A 17599-nucleotide genomic window follows, 5' to 3' on the forward strand; every position below is an offset into this window, starting at 1 on the left:
CATTTAACCGTATAATCTCCTCGTACTATTAAATTTAAGATCGGTCGAGAATTAGCCGATGAGTCAAAATGAAAGTTGTAGATCTTATTTTTACCTACGCGTAGATCTAAAGAACGTAAAAAACGGAGCTCGTATGCGAAAGTTGTGAATTTTTGAAAATCGGCTGATTTCCACCCTATGTGCGATGTCACGTGTCAGCACCAGGCTGTGCCTGGCTGTAGCCAGCTGGCTCACGACGTGAACATCAAGAAATTCACGAGGTGAATCTTCCTGCATCAGAAATAATGGTACCTATCGGAAGATATCGTAAGAGTGGTATCTTGCCTTTAGAATACGTCTAATAAATAATACGTCTAGTACGGGAGAAGTACACTTTCGATTAGCAGAAAGAAAGATTTTTGGTATAATCCATGAAGTTATCCCATCGTCTGACATTTCCATCACCAACCGAGTTGAAGCAAAATTGATGATTGAAGATACGCATGGAAGAAGTCCTAGTAGAGTCTAGGGAAAATTCTATGATTGTTTGGACACATTTGTATGTGTTAAAATTGATTTTGTGATAATGACTTGGAAAACTGCGAGACAATACTTGGGATGAGTATGAGTAGGTGTGAATGGTATTAGAGGCCTATACTACCGGAAGCACAGGACTCACACTTGGACCAGGGAAAGTCACAAGGTTACCAAGAAGCTAGTAATTGATATCGTTTTATTCAATTACGTCGTTACCATCGTTTCGGTAATAACTAAGAAGATGATTGTTATTCCGACCCTAGTGGTCATATCAAAATGAGTCCGACTACGATGAGTGTGTTAAGTGGTTCAGAAAACCAAGTTCGATATAGCATCAGACTTAAGCCAGAAGATTCAAGTAAATCAAAGCGATTAATAGAAGTATCGCGCTCGTTGTTAAAGAAGTTGGTAGCTAGAAAAGCTACATGTTGAAATATGATTGTATCATAATAGAACATGAAGGAAGGTATAGTCTGTTTTGGAAGACTCTAAGAGACCTGAGTCTAAAGCCTTGAAAAATAGGATAATAGGTCATTAGAATATGACACATCGTTCCATTGTAGTAATAAAAGAACTTATCTTAAGTTCATATCCAGTGAGGATCGAGATTGTGACTTGAAGGTCATAATTTGGAGTCTAACGTGAGATAGGGAGCAAGTGCAAGATCGAGCACCGCCTGTAGTCAAGGAGTCCAAGAGTTAGATACTCATTCGAAGGAACAAAGAAGTTACGATTATTACCTAGGATGAAGAGATAACGTATGGAGTCATAATACTGCCCTGTTTCGTTAATGATTCCGGGACGTAATCATCCTAAGGGGGAGATAATTGTAACGCCTGTAGATCCGGGCTAGTCAATTTAGAGACAATAAGCATCAAAAATGAGTTTTTGATGGAAGATTATTTAGAATTATTAATCTTTTCCAAGTGGTAGTATATGTTACAAGGGTTCCGTACATATAAAGAACGTCGAAATCCGAGTTATAATGAAAAAGTTATGACCCGTCGAAGTTTTTCGGCAAAACCGGCACGACACCGGGAGACGTAAATAGTGAATTTACGATGGAGGAATTTTTATCCTTAGAAATCTGAACAAAAGTTGTAGTATATGTTAAACCGAGAACATACAAAAAAAGAACGTCCAAATCTGACTTCGTATGAGGAAGTTATGGATTTTCTAAGATTTGGCATAGCAGTGCACGACGCGAAGCTCGAATTTTAGATCGAGCGGTTTTTGGCCTACGCGACCTAAATGAGAATTGAAGATCTCATTAATAGGAACTCAACGGTAAAAAGAAAGACGAAAACGGAGTCGGTATGTAGAAGTTATGAATTTTACGCGGACATTTAACCGTATAATCTCCTCGTACTATTAAATTTAAGACCGGTCGAGAATTAGCCGACAGAGTCAAAATGAAAGTTGTATATCTTATTTTTACCTACGCGTGGAAATAAAGAACGTCAAAAACGGAGCTCGTATGCGAAAGTTATGAATTTTTGAAAATCGGTTGATTTCCACCCTGTGTGCGATGCCACGTGTCAGCACCAGGCTGTGCCTGGCTATAGCCAGCTGGCTCACGGCGTGAATATCAAGAAATTCACGAGGTGAATCTTCCTCCAGCCCCCTATAAATAAGAGGTGAAGCCCTCTTCATTCCTCACACCTCCCATTACTTCCCTCTCTCTCTCTAGAACCTGTCTCTAGCCCCGAAACCCCCGAAAAGCCTAGGGAACCTCCCTAGCACGAGGCAGAAGCCCCGGAGCGCCCGAAGGCTCTGAGAAGAAGGGCCTTTTCGGCTCGGGAATGCTGCTCCGGTGAAGCCCAATTTTGAGAAAAATCCGCTGTAAGTGAGCTACGCCTGCCTTATCTTTAGTATAGCGTATGTTTTAATATAGTACTGTTATTAGGACCTTATAATAATTATTTGGGCTATTATTATGAGTTATATAAGTGTCCTTATAATATCTTTTAATCACTCGCGGTACGGGGAATCTGGTTTGGAGGGCCGCTTGGGTTGCTAGATTCAGAAGTGCTATATGCCGAAATGATCCTGCTCTCCGGTGTTTCATGTATGGCCCCTGTTTGTACATAGTGGTTGAGAAATATTGTTTCGTACTTATATAATAGTAATAATAGCTAGACTAATAATTAGTCTCGATGAATATTAGACTAAACTCTAGTGGTAATGATACTAGGTTTTGTCCGAGGGAAATTGTTTTGAGTAAACGAAGTGCTGTCCGAGTACCGAGTCGCCACCTTATCAGGTGAGTGCATAGTTACTTTCATCTTACACATAGATATGAAGTATTTTATATAAATTACGTGCTATGTGTGCATATTATCTGAATACTTGCTGTCTATGTTGGATGAATGATCTTATACATGTTTTAAATAATTTAAACTGTATATGTATTTTATATCTACGAATATGTTGGGTAAAACATGGGTAGATTAATGATGGGAGATGAAAGATGACAGGAGTGAACATTGACAACTATAGACTTAGTACCTTATAAATAACATCGGCAGCTATGGACTTAGTGCATATTAGGTCAACACTGGTAGCTATGGACTTAGTACCTGTTAGACGTTGGTAGCTATGGATTTAGTACCGGTTAGATAAACGTTGGTAGTTATGGACTTAGTACCTGTTAGACGTTGGTAGCTATGGATTTAGTACCCGTTAGATAAACGTTGGTAGCTATGGACTTAGTACCTGGTATACGTTGGTAGCTATGGACTTAGTACCCATTGGATAAACACTGGTAGCTATGGAATTAGTACCTGATGAATGAATTATAGCAGCTATGGAATTAGTGCTTTACGAACGAGCATTGACAGCTATGGACTTAGTTCCTGTCTTATAACCCTGGAAGCAAGGGACTTCAGAATGAACGAATGCAGGATAAATGAGTCTTAGGGTAGACCCTTGAGAGTAAGGAAGATAATGGGGATGGGTAATTGGGTTGATTGTTTGATGTTTAAACATAATAATTATATTATTGTGGGTTGAAAACCCTATGTACTCACCAGGTTTCCCAACCTGACCCACTCAAGCTTATTTGTATCATAGGTGTCGATATGAAGTTACATTATACTGAGAGATTAAGGAGATATAAATCACTAGTGATAATGAATGTAAGTTCTGTTTATGCTTATGTTTCTATATTGACAATCACATCCCAAATGTTTTAAAATGAATAAAAATTACATTTCTTTGGAAATGCTTTGATAACGTATTTATCATGTTTTTCTGGGAACAAATTCTGCAACATTTTTATTAAAAGAAGTACTCTGATTTTTATAAAGCATAAACAAAATCGGTCTTTTCTGGCCGAGAAAATGGGGATGTCACAATAACAATCCAAAGGGCCGGCCTTGGTGCCTTCGACTCGAGAGTATAGTGAGGACAACTCACCTCACACTGACGAATCGCACTGAAAACCTTCGGCTGCTGGCACATTAAAATCCCCGAACTATCACAACAAATAAACATCCAATTAATAACTGGATTACCATCCTTGACGAATAACCCACACTTAGGTTAAATGGCCACTTTACCCTTTCCCTAATTGGACCAAGACCCAAGCCCAATTCTTGATCTAAAAAGTCCAAAATTATTCAAGACCCATAATTGGCCCAATTTCCACATTGAGCCTAAACTCCTTTTTGGGCCTTATCCTAAGTTCCAACCCTTCACTTGGTCCAAAACACTCATACTCAGATAGTCCAATAAGGGCCCAAGCATTCAAGCCCAAAAGGTGGCCCAAAACTTGAAGCCCAAATTCCAAAATCCAACAGACGGTGTACGCGGGGTGTACTCCTGCGGTAAGCGGGGAGTACACCGAGCCTCGCATTGACCCACATCGGGGTGGATGACCGAGTACGCGGGACATACTCCCCCCCTATGTGGGGCATACCCTCTAAAATCCAAAAGTCTTATTATGTGCTTAATGGGTTAAGCACTTAAACCCAAACTACAGATCTGTGGTCCAAATGAACCCTAGAGTCATAAAGTCTCCAAATTATGACTTTACACCTCCAAAAGTTCTTAATCCATTAAGACCCTTTTTCCAAATGCATGGGACACTTCTAGCCATTGGGACCTCATTTTTATGATTAAGGACCCCTCCAAGGGTCTAAAAGGATGACTCAAAACATCCAGAACATGCCATGCTCAAGATGGAGCATTTAGGACCAAAAAGAAACATAAAAGGGCCCAAACATGAGATCTATGAAATAAACCATAAAGGTATGAACTTTATACCTTTAGATGGTGGAGAAGAGAGCCAAACTCCCAAATCTAATCCTTTCTTCAAGCTTCCAAGCTTCTTAATGCACTTCTCCTTCCTCTAACACACCAAGAACACAATTTAAGGCTCTCAATCTCACTCTAGGAGGCTAGGGTTTTGCAAGAATGGATCTAAGACTTTGGAGGCTGAAAAGGTGGGGATAAATGAGCCATAAGGGTGCTTAAATACCCCACAAACCCTAAAACTTAAGGTTTCCTTCAGACACGAATATGGCCAACGTACATACGTGTACGCCCATCGTACTAGGGCACGCCCTAGTACGCTCAGCGTACCCATATGTACGCTTAACGTACTCCTCCTAACCCCAAAATTACAAACTTGCCACTAGGGCTTCCCATGACTACTTCTGTCCAATCCAAGGGCCAAAATAACATACATTAAAAACTAAGGAATGAATTTAGAAATATCTGAATTCTCGGGATGTTACAATGAAGTTCTTACTAAATCCATATCCCTCAAAGATTAACATGAATTCCATGAGATTATAATAATACATACTAGCTACATGAATTAAATTCTTATCCATCCACCTTCATATGTCATATTCTACTTACCAAACACTATATTAACATAGTTTATGGTTTTTGCTTCCATTTTGAGATTAATCAATAATTTCACCATCAACTGTTAAGTTCATGATAATACCTTGATTAGAACACAAATTAAAAGCTATAAAAGCACTATAAAACTAGTTCATGAGGTTAGGACATGATTTCCTCTAAATCTACCATCAAAGGTGATATTTCAACCAACTATTAAGCAAGTGGTAACCTCATGGTGGGGAATCGTTACCTTCCAAGTTTTTAGATGATCAACAACCATCCGATACTTCTTGTACTTCATTTGATTCATTGTAATTCACCAAGAATAGTTAAGAAACTTTCCATTTCCGCCCTTATCCTATCTTGATTGTGCTTATCTTACTAAGGGAGGAAACCTTCTAGTTTCTATACCTCCTTTATGTTACAATATGGACCCTCAAGTTTGGTTTCTTTTAAATGGGCACCAATTGAGTAGTATTTTTAATAGAACTTCTCATTCTCACACTTTTCCCCACAATATTCCCATTCATATCAATTTGGTCTTGATTAACCTAATTAGTCCTTCAGTTTTTGTCTAGTTTATTATTTTGGTCCCCAACCTCAAAAGTGTACACCTAGACCACCATTTTAACTTGGAAGCTAACTAATACCTTGATATTTCCTTAGATGGCCCCTTCTTGTAAAATTCATGACTTTTAAGTCATGTTTAGTCAATAAGGCTTAAATCTAAACTTTCATGAATTGGAAACTATGGTTCTTAAATCATTAGTTTTCTCAATTTGGATTTTTTGAAACCTCTAGTTTATTTCTATCTGATATTTATCATAAAGTTTATTTATAAATTTTTAATTAAAAAATATTATATGTATTTTATTTACTAAAATTTTTATTTTTCACCAAAATTGAAAAACTCTTGAGCACATTTGTAGATGTTACAATCACCTTTCAAATCTTCCAAAGACTCTCCTCTCTTTTTCAAAAATTTATATGACCTAATTTTTTAAGACAAGTAGCTTAATACTTGCAAACTATGTATAGTTGTCACGTTTGGTCCTCCAGTTTAAGTAGTAATATAAATTTACCCTTGTTGGACTAGACTTCACATAGAAGGTTGAGATTCTACTATTTTACTTTTAGAGTAAATTACACGAATGGTCCCTATGGTTTAGCGTAATTTACGCGTTTGGTCACTAACTTATTTTTTTAACTCGGAAGGTCCCTATTGTTTGTTTTTGTTACGCGTTTGGTCCCTGTTTTACTTAAAAATACTATTTTTCACTTGATTTTTTTTAATTTATTTAAATAAACACACCCCAACCCCACCCCATCACCTTACCTTACATACCCCACTATTTTTCTCTATTTAAATAATAGTCTTTTTAGGTAAGACAGGGACCAACCGTGTAACAAAAAACAAACAGTAGGGACCAAGCGGGTAACAAAAACAAACAATAGGGACCTTCCGAGTTAAAAAAATAAGTTAGGGACCAAACGTGCAAATTACCCCAAACCATAGGGACCATTCGTGTAATTTACTCTTACTTTTAACACTCTATGTTTTCATAATTATGTTCCTAATGAAGGGTTAGTTATAACATGGGAGTTACATACATTATTTCCTCATTCTTAAGATGACATAATCATATAAATCTTGTAAATAACATACTAGATACTTATCAAATGAATTATTTCCAATAAACTTTAATAAAATAAATTATTAAATCATATAACCCTTATTGTGACGTGATACAATTATTAAATCATACAAGATAACAAATGACTTCTAGCCCAGCGGTATCCGGTGTTGCCCTCCCTCCTTGAGGTCGAGGGTTCAAGTCTTATTGTGGAAATATGTGGAATAATTTAAGAGTAGTTTAATATATATTTGTATTTGCTTTTAAAAAAAATTCATATAACCCTTATTGTGACATGTTACAATAATACTCTATATGAGAGGAAGATAGCGCAATCAGATCAAATGGAAATAATAGAAGGAGATAATCTTCTCCATCTAATTGAGAGAATATAATAATATCAAAACTTATATAATACTCTCTAGCAAACATAGAGGATATACAGTAAATTTACAATAATATTATCTAGATTAGACATAAAGAATATTGTAATATTGTAAGATAAAGCTGTATGTGTGATCTGGATGATTATTTTGACAAAAAAATATTGTAAGATTACAATAAAATTATTTTACTTAGACATATAGATAAAACTGAGATAACTATAAGATTAGGCGTCGACCCAACCTTATGAGTATTCGGACTATAACAGTTCCGATGTAACATAAGGTTAAATTTTTTTTATAAAAACAATTATTTTTAGAAAAATCATGAGATAGTGGTAGGTTTTCAATAAAAAACATACACATATTATTTTCCAAATTCTAATAACGGGTCGATGAATTCTTATTGACTACATACCAATCATTGTCATATTTTACGAGTTTATATAAACTAGATGAATCCTCACGTATTGTGCATGAATATATTTATATAGATAATTAACTACAAACATATTTCGCTAAAATTTTTAAGTCAATGTCATTAACTATCAAATAAACACTTTCTATTAGTATTGTAAAAAATTATTATTATTCTTATACCATATTATTTAATTTTTATAAGATAACATAGGTTTAACACTTATATACATAAAATAAAATACTATAAATGATATTTGTTGTGATAAATTTAATATCCTAATAATTTGTAAAAAATATTTAAGTCATTGTTATTAATTATGAAATAAACATTGTCAATTAATATTGTAAAGACTAATTATTATTCTTAAATCGTTACTTGAATTCTTATAAGATAACATATGTTTGAAACTTATATAAATAAAATAAAATAATATGAAAGATATTTTTGGCAATTAATTTAATATCTTAATAAATGAAAAGCCATTAGTAAAATTCATTTAGTTAAAAGCTATTGAATTATCCAGCATTCATAACTTATACTATATTAATTCGAGTACTTATATAAGGTAAAAAACAATATTTTTTATTCATTTTGTAAAGTTTTTGCATAATGTTGACCACTTTAATATAAATAAAACATATTAGTAAAATATTTACAAATAAAAATATAAATATGTAATAAAATTACAAGTGAGTGGAAATCTCATAATTTACCCAATAAAAGTAACATTTGCTTCACATAAGGGTGTTCATGTCACTCAATAATAGTGTGTATAGTTCATACATATAAATGTTCAAAGTTTGCTAGTTCGAAGAGAACTCATGAAATGTTGACGGGGTTCGCCACTTTCCTACCTTGATATTTTTCTTTATATGAATCTACGAATGAAAAAAATAAATTTAAAAACTATTTTAGCCTAACACTCTTTGTGACTCAATACATTAGATCCAACCATTGTATAATGGATTCAAAAAGATAACAAACAACATTTTGAAATTATATCATCATCTTACATTTCAATTATAGTTAATATATTCTAGAAGACTTGGTAAAGGGGACAATGCACAAAAATAAACAACATAATTATGCCAATAAAATAATAATAATAATATCCATACAATTTTAAAAAATCCGGTAGAAAACTTGAGAATAATTGTATATGTCTTGCATGCATCTTGACATCATATATCTTCATATTATTTATCCATCTTCAATCTTTTTGTTTGAAACTTTTTATCTACCGTACAACCACTCATAATTCTCAAAACTCTACCAACATAATATACCAATATGACCTATATATATCTCAGTTTTAATCAATTTATGTCATTGGTACCATTAACTATCATAAGTTAGAAAAAATCTTGAGTGATTGTTATTAATTAAGTGAAAGTGAAAAGTTATATAATTTTCAAATGATTATGATGCAACGATATGATATATCTTGAAATATATTCATTTGAATGATCTCCTTTATAAGATTTATAAAGATTTGTTCTTAAAGTGTTTAACAAATAAAAATGGTTTTTTATATAAAATGATTCAAATATATGAGTTTCAATGGCAATAACCATACATAACATAGATGGATGGATTTTTTTTAAACATAGGGTCTTACTACCCTCATTGTGTTTATTGATGAACCATACCAATAAAAATAAAACATATGAAAAAGAATATGAAAAATCCTACATATATCAAACCCATCCATCCATTTCAAACAAACATGTATTAGCTCTTGCTTTTTTTTTTCTATTATTCAACCAAATTTTATATTTTATAAAGACAAAATTGCAAAAATGGTCCTTATGATTAGTTGAAAGTTGCCAATTTGATCCAAAAAGTTTTGGACTAGCACCACTGGTCCAAAACTTTGATTTTGTTGCGAGTTTGGTCCAAAATATTTTCAAAATATTTAAAATAACAGATTTTCCCTTATTGTTTTTTTTTTCAATTTTTTATTTCTTTTAACATTTTTCTAATTAAAAATAATACAAAAAAACAAAATATAAACCTAACTCTAAATACCTCCACCACAATACAATACTCTATTTATCTATTTATCTATCTATATGTTTATCTCTATCTCTTTTTTTTTTCTCTCTCTCTATTGTTTCTCCGGAAACCACTATCATTGTCGGAAACCACCACCGTCATCGTTGAAAACACACCGTTGCCACCGCCACCATTTACATTGGAATCCACCGAAACCACCGCTGCTACAGATCTACGTCATCCTTCATCTCCACCGTAGCTCGCCACCTCAGATATAGAAAGACGAATATGAAAAAGAGGTCGTCGTTTGGGAGGGAGGACGAAGACGAAAAAGTTGTGATCGTCCTTCTCCTGCTCGATCTGTCGTCGAACGACTACCAGATCCGTCACCCTTTTTCTTCGGCCGTCCATCTTGTTTGAGCTTGAAAACCTTTCATCAGAGCCGTCCTCACAACAAAACATAGCGCCACTATCTTCCCTAGCAAACCCTCGTTCCAGATCTAGAACAAAAACATCGTTTCTGCCGAGTTATGTTGTTTTCGTCGAGTTACCAAACGACTCAGCTGATGCGAAGGGAGCGGTGATGGTGCTCCGACACCCTCTCTATCGAAACCCTAAGTCGTCAGATCTTTCTAGTCTTCGTCTTTCCAACGCTGACACCCTCTCCGTCGCAACCCTTAGTCGTCGGAATCTGGTGGTGGTATTTCATTTTTCTGAAATTTAGAAGAGATATGGTTTTGTGGAGAGAGAGAGAGAGAGAGAGAGAGAGAGAAAGAGAGAGAGAGAGAGGGAGAGAGGAAGATAGAGAGAGAGGGGGGAGAGGAAGATAGAGAGAAAGAGAGAGAGAGAGAGAGAGAGAGAGAGAGAGAGAGAGAGAGGTGGGAGGAGGTAGGGTGGGTGATATTGTTATATTTATACACATTTTTAGGCAATATCTTAGTACAATTTATTTAATATTTTGGTTATTTGCAAAGATATTTGGTACTTACTGAATTAAATTGTATTTTGCAGCCAAAAGGAACACTCTTGAAGAATAGGGACCGAAATTGACAAGAATTGGAGCTTTGGAGGATGGAAGCTTAAAAGAAGAAAATTTCAGCGAAAAAATCCAAGTCACGACGTGGCCATCAAGATCACGACGTGAAGTGTGGATTAGAAGATAAGTACGCGGGAAGTCAGAATCCTTGCCCGATAAGGATTTGTATCAAAGTCACGACGTGAAACCCTTGTTCATGTCGTGTTTCTCGAATTTTTGAAAACTAAAAATATTCCTTCACTCTTAATATTTGAAGAGGCTTTTGGAAAGGGCTTTTAGAGAGTTTTCTAGAGAAGAGACCAAATTTGAAGTCTAGAAAGTGCACAAAACATTCCTTGGAAGGAGATTTACTTGGAGATCAAGAGATTGAAGAACACATCATTACATTGGTTTGGTTTACTTTAATCATATCAATTTATATTGAGATTGTGTCTATGTTTTCATCCATAACTAGCTGAATTTAGTTGCTTTTGTTTAGCTAGATGAAGCTTTAACTCTATGGTTTAGTGATCTAACTTATGGGTTTTAATAGTTGGTTTTATGCTTTTGTTTGATTATCATTACCTAGCATGTTAATATTTGTGACTTTGATTGCTTGAATTCAGGTTCTGTGTATCTTAGTGACCATTAAATTACATGACCTTATTACCTAGTGATTTAGTGACCATTGAATTGCTAGAGCTAGGATCGACCAAATCTCAGTAAAGTAATAAAAGTAACTAGTTTAGATGTGTTGGAGAACATAAATTATGACCATAAATGTGTTTGCTTAGATAAATCTTACGTAGCCCATCTATAATTAATAACTTATTTTGTGTTTTGCTTATGTATGATCATACAAGGTAGTTCATGAATTGGTGAAAAGATTAGTAAATTTGGACTTGAATTGCTAATTGAATAATAATTGGTAACCAACTTTAATAATCCATAATTGGTAGCTAACCATAGAGGAGAAGTGGATTCGAACTAAATGGAAGTGTTGTCATAATATTGATTAAAAACAGTAGTTAAGTGTTTAAGTTTATCTGAACTTGTAAAATCAGATAAAAACAATTTTAAATCTTTGCTTGTTTTAGGTTAATTTTTAGTAATTAGGTTAGTTAGTTAAATATGTTCCATGTGTTCGACCCTAACTTACTTTACTATACTATACACTGACTAGGTACACTGCCTATAGGTGCAATAGTAGATAAGTAGTTAGGATATAAATTTAAAGCTAGATACGTATAGTCTGCACCACATCAAGTTTTTGGTGTCGTTTCCGGGGAACGACTATTTTAGTTTTTAATTTAATTGCTTTAGGTTAATCGATCAGTTTTGTCGGGTAAAAACCTCAAAAAGTTATTTTTTTACAAAATTTAAATTTTGTTAAAAAAATCTCGACTTCACGATGTGGTGGCCTTCACCACGACGTGATACCGATGATTTTAATTTTTTCAGTTTCTCGTTCTATCGATTTGTTCTGTTTCACCACGAGGTGGTATCATTACCACGACGTGGTGAGCGTTCAGTATGAATTTTTAATTACTTTTTGTTCATTTTTACGTTTTATTTCTGTTTTTGCAGTAGTATATGACCCGTGGATCAAACACACATTTGACACCACCACTTGAAGATCCAAAGTCAGCTTTTTATTAAAAGAAGGACAAGAACGAAGGAGAATCAAACACACCAAAGAACTCACCATTCAAGGATATAAAATCAGTTTTTCGTAAAAATAAGGGAAAGCACGTAGGAGAATCGAGCAACACCCTGAAAGACGAAGGTATTTTTAAGGCATTAAGAACACTCCTAATAAAAAGGAATTTGGTTACGAAACAGACAAAAGTAGCAAACCCGAAAGCGAGCCAAGAAACAACATGGAGGACATTGCCGACATTTCAATGGAGACGTACAAGAAGAGAATTCTTGAGGACACCGGTCCAAGCATAGTGCAACCCGCAATTCCTGCTACCGCAACATTCAAGCTTAAAGGACATATTCTTTCTGCACTTAAGGATGTTCCATTTTCTGGGAAGGATCATGAGGATGCTTACAGACATGATGAAGTAAATGACATCGCTGACTACTTAAGCATCCTGAATGTTCCATGCGAGACGATGTTATTGAGAATGCTTTCAGTCACTTTCAAAGGAGCTGCTAAAGATTGGTTAAAGGCACGTCCACCCGGTGCAATTACTACATGGGCAAAAATGCGTGAAAAATTCTTAGAGAAATTTTGCCCACCATTAAAAGTGTCCAAACTCAAAAAGGAAATAGCTAATTTTGAGCAACAACCGGGTGAGGCACTTTATGAAGCATGAGAGCGCTACAAGGGATTGCTTCGAAATTGCCCCCAAAATGATCTTAATGTGTAACAAGAGTCTCAATGTTCTATGATGGGGTAAATGTGATGACAAGGCAACTCCTTGATTCCCAAGGACCTTTAACGAAGAAAAATCCCACTGAAATTAAGGAGCTAATCAAAGAGTTTTCTAAGCATTCACGTAAGTATCACAACCCTCGAAATGACGGAGTGAAAGGAATTGGGAGTGGCACTTCGGAAGACATGGCGGCTGTTTTGGTTATATTGAATAATATGGATCGAAGAATGACAAAGATGGATCAATCCATACATGCCACACATGTGGGGTGTGAAAAGTGCAATGGTCCACATTTGACGAAAGATTTCCATCTAGACGAAAACAGGAATATGAAGGCTCAAGTGTGCTACTCAAGTGGAGACCGCTATGATGAAGATTGGAGGAAGCCGAAGAAGGAATGGTTGCGTTATGATGAATACAAAAAGCAAAAATAGGAGAAATTTAGTCAAATAGGCCAAGATTTTTACCAAAAAGAGCAACCAAGACCTGAAAAGAAAGTTGATTTTGAGTCCGTACTTACTTGGTTCATGGAGGCTTCGGAAAGACGTCATGATGAAACCGATGCAACAATAAGATACGAGCAAGCTCTAATGAGATATCAACAAGATTTACTTAGAAATCATCAAGCATAAATCCAAAATATTTAAGCTCAACTTGGTCAATTAACTATATTGGTTAACCAACGATTACCTCCACAAATTCCCGATAATAAACCACAACCGCATGTCATGGCCATCGAAACTGACAAAGCCACTATTTATGAGTTCTTAGAAGCCTTAGAATAAGAGCCAAAGCATCGCGAACCACAATCAAAGAAGTCAAAAGTCGAAGATAAAATTATTGCTAAATCACCGTCCTCATGATGTGAGGATTCAATCCTCACGACGTGGGCCCGGTCTGGGCAGGAAAAATTTGCTAATGCTCAAGCTTTTCATCCTCCGCTACCATTTCCTTCTCGAGCCAAAGTTCACCCATTGGAGCAAGAACATATGAAATTCATGAAGCAAGTAAAGGGTATTCCTATCAATACTCCTTTTATTGAATCCTTGGCACAAGTGCCCGAATATGCAAATTTCTTCAAGATTTACTCGAAACTCGCCAACAACTAGAAAAGACCTCCAATATAGTCCTTAGTGAGCAGAGTTCAAAGGTTATAATAGAGGGGATACCAAGGAAGATGGGAGATCATGGATGCCTTACACTTCCATGTGTATTCGGAAATAATATGAAGACATACGTTTAGCCGATTCTGGAGCGAGTATAAATTTGATGCCATATTCTTTTTATCAGAAGCTCAAGCTTCCAGAATTGAAGGCTACTAGAATGAAAATTCATATGGCCAACTATTCAGTGACTCATCCTCGAGGCATAGTTGATGACATTTTGGTAAAAATTGGAAATTTTATTTTTTCAATTGACTTTGTGGTGCTATAAATGAAGGAGGATAAATATGTACCAATTATCCTTGGATGTCCTTTACTCAATACCGCACGAGCCTTGATGGATATTCGTGAATCTAAACTTACATTGCGAGTGGGGAATGACGAAATTACTTTTAGAGTGGAAGACAGATTCAAGAAAGATTATGCTAAAAATGAAGTCTTCTCTATGGATGAAGAAAACGAGCTTGAGGAGTTGGAGAAATTGATGGAAAAAGAAATTCAAATAATAGAAAAAGTCATGCGTACTAAACCTAGAGCATCAATTCCAATGTTTTGTGAAGTCTTTGCTTATAAAACTTTAAGTTCTCTAGCTATTGATGAAAGTGAAAAAGTTTTGGTGTCAAGTGATGAAGAAGAAGAAGTTACCCAAGACTTGAAACAACCAACTTAGGACAAGGTGGATGTTGAAGCTAAGGAGCTACAAAAAGAAGAAGGAAAACCTAAACTTGTTGTGAAAAATAAGGGGGTGAAACGAAATCTTGAAGACGATTTTAGAGTAAAAAAGGAGAATTCTAAGAAATCATATCTTAGAAGGGTGCAAGCATACAAGAAAAGATGGAGGGAACAAAAGGTGAAAGTGGAGATACCGATTCCAATCGATTCAACGTAGCATGGCATGGAGTCTGGCTCATGACTCCTACAAAAAGAAGCGCTTCTTGGGAGGTAACCCGATCTCGGTTTGCGTTTTTCTTTTCATTTTTCATTTTTTCATTTTTAATTTGTGCATAGTTATTTACGTTTTAGGATAGATCATAATCATAGTCTTCTTAATTTTCAGAAAAGGCAAAAATCGAGTGTGAGGTCCTTATCGTAAACGATTTTTTTTATGAACAACATTTTTTTTAAAATAACAATGATTTTTATAAATTAAATACAAGGAAAATGACTAGTTATTTTGATGACCATTTGGACCAAAGTAACCCAAATGATTTAGCCTAATTTAACAGCAGTCCATAAAAATGGCCCAAGCGTGAAGCCCATCTTCACGACATGTAGTGGTCAAAATTCACGGACTTCAGTCTGCATATCAGTCGTTTTCTTCAACTTCTTTTGTTTATACATTACGTCGCGAAGAAAGAATTGGTTCCCCCCCCACAAACTTCGATTTCGGCCGAATCCTTGTTTTTCTTCCTTCTCTTCTACATCATGTCATCAAAGGTATGTTCTATAAGTTTAATAATCTTTAATTACCTAGATTTTTAGGCATTTTGACTTAGGGTTGGTTCATGAAGCTTTAATGCTAAAATTGATTCGATTTGTCAAGTAAATCGTGGTTGCATGTATGTTAAAATGCCTTAGAATAGCAGATTAAACAAACCCCAAACATCAATTTAAGTTCGACTTGACCTTGGAATGAACGACAACATTTTTCGTCACGAACCGACATCACGACGTGGTCTTCTTGACCACGACGTGAAAAGTTGGCAGAGACGTGTATGTTAAAATGCCTTAGAATAGCAGATTAAACAAACCCCAAACATCAATTTAAGTTCGACTTGACCTTGGAATGAACGACAACATTTTTCGTCACGAACCGACATCATGACATGGTCTTCTTGACCACGACATGAAAAGTTGGCAGATAGTTTTCTTTTTTCTGGTTAATTGCTTAATTGTTTAGTGGTTTTGTTGTTTTTCTTGCTATTAATTTCTCAGGTACCATGGGACCAAGGCATGAAATTCCGGAAGAACAAGAACACACTGATGTTCATAGTATCCATCCACTTTACCGATTTCCACAAAATATTTCACAATCCATGCTAAACAACTATTCAAACAAGCTTGGATGGTTGTACAATCGGGAGTATGCATTAGGACCATTGGTCGATTGGTCATGGCTTCGTAGGGTTGGTATGGTAACAGAAGTGGAACAATATTGGACCAAGCTATTCATAGGAGACGGTTTCAATTTCCAATGTAACGGGTGGTGCAATTTATTTTCTATTCAAGATCCCGTTTATCGAGAATTATCCGTTGAATTCTTTGTAATGGTCAATTTTGAAGAACGGACAACCGACCCGACATACAACCAGGCTCTTGCATTCCGATTGGGTGGTGTGTATAAAGAATGCAACCTTCGTGAATTTGATTGGATAATGGGGTTATATACCGAAGAGGAAACACAATCACCCCATTTTATTTTATTTCTACAAGGTTGTGTTAGAGATTTTACTACTGGATTGCTTGACGTGCAGTTTTGAGAACCATCTCCAACCACGAGTATAGTTCACGAGATGCCAGCGAAGGGAAAATTCGGTCTCCTATCTATTGCTTCTTACATCGGCTTATCACTTTCACTATTAACCACAAACATCATGGCGACAAGGTGCCTTCACAAAATTTGTTTTACCTTTGGAGCATAATCACGCCAGGAGGTTTTTGTGACCTTCCATACATGCTTGCAAGATTTTTAGGGAAAAAGGAAGTAAATTCTCAGCCTGGTAGTCCCATTACTGGTGGACCTTTGGTCACTTTCCTAGCTCGCTCATATGGGATTTTGAGTCCTAACTTTATTAGGAATCTGACACGTTTTAAAGATTCTGAATTGACGACTCAATTCATGAGTATTATGCGAGTTGTGGTCAATACTGGTGGGGGATATGTATCCTGAAAGATGATGACCAACCAGGGCAAAGGGGCAGGAGAAATGTTAGAGCTCGTGGGGAAATAGGCCAACAACAACAACCACCTCAAACATTTAAGGGTGGGGTACCAACCGACCCATTCCAAAGTCGGGTTGGTACTTATTTGGACAATCTCCGTGGAGGTGTTAATTATCACAATCAAGCAATCAATGTTCTTTTTACACACCTTAATGTTGAGTGACCGCCGACCATTCTACCTCATCACCCGTATATTACGACATGGGAGGAGCTATGGACGAGGAAAGGAGATGGAGCCGGGACAAGTGGAGCACGAGAGTACGACGATGATTATTGATATCTATCCTTTTAT

General features: G+C 35.8%; 1 non-coding gene across 1 annotated transcript; it reads right to left on the reverse strand.

The window, feature by feature from the left end:
• Positions 1 to 13079: 13079 nt before the first annotated feature.
• LOC145151587 (small nucleolar RNA R71) lies at positions 13080 to 13186 on the reverse strand. The gene has a single exon (XR_013732152.1). It is a non-coding gene; the product is annotated as a small nucleolar RNA R71 (small nucleolar RNA).
• Positions 13187 to 17599: the final 4413 nt, after the last annotated feature.

This window comes from Lactuca virosa, chromosome 1 (genome assembly GCF_052849685.1).
Source record: "Lactuca virosa cultivar CGN04683 chromosome 1, Lactuca_virosa_CGN04683_v6, whole genome shotgun sequence".
Taxonomy (NCBI): Eukaryota; Viridiplantae; Streptophyta; class Magnoliopsida; order Asterales; family Asteraceae; genus Lactuca; species Lactuca virosa.